Raw genomic sequence first — 594 nt, forward strand, 5'->3', positions numbered from 1 at the left:
GGCTTCTATCTGTTTACTTGTACTCTCCTGTATTTCTTTAAGGGAGTTACTTAATTCCTTCTTATAATCCTCTATCATCATCATGAGAAGTGATTTTAATTCTGAATCCTGCTTTTCAGGTGTGAAGGGGTGTTCAGGGCTTGCTATATTGGAGAATTGGGCACTGATGATGCCAAGAAACGTTGGTTTCCGTTGCTTATGTTCTTGCACTTGCCTTTCGCCATCTGGTTAACTCTAGTGGTACCTGCCCTCACTGTGTAAAACTGGAGTCTGTATTTCCAGTTATCTTGCTTATTGCAGAGCTCCTCAGAGTCCAGAGGTCTCTGTGGTCTTATGCTCCTAATCTCCTGGGTGGAATAACTCCTGGGACTCAGGCCACCTCTTGGATCTGGGAATCCTTCTGCTCTGAGTGCAGTGGGTCCTCGATGACTCAGGATTCAGTTTCAGGTGCTCTGAGTGCAGTGGCTCCAGCTGCTCTGAGTGCAGTGGCTCCTGGATGACTCAGGATTCAGTTTCTCAACAGGACAGGAGCAGACCGACTCTGTGTCAGCTGCTCTGAGTGCAGTGGCTCCTGGATGACTCAGGATTCAGTTT

The sequence above is a fragment of the Grammomys surdaster genome, unplaced genomic scaffold, assembly GCF_004785775.1.
Source record: "Grammomys surdaster isolate TR1022 unplaced genomic scaffold, NIH_TR_1.0 353, whole genome shotgun sequence".
NCBI classification, from domain to species: Eukaryota; Metazoa; Chordata; class Mammalia; order Rodentia; family Muridae; genus Grammomys; species Grammomys surdaster.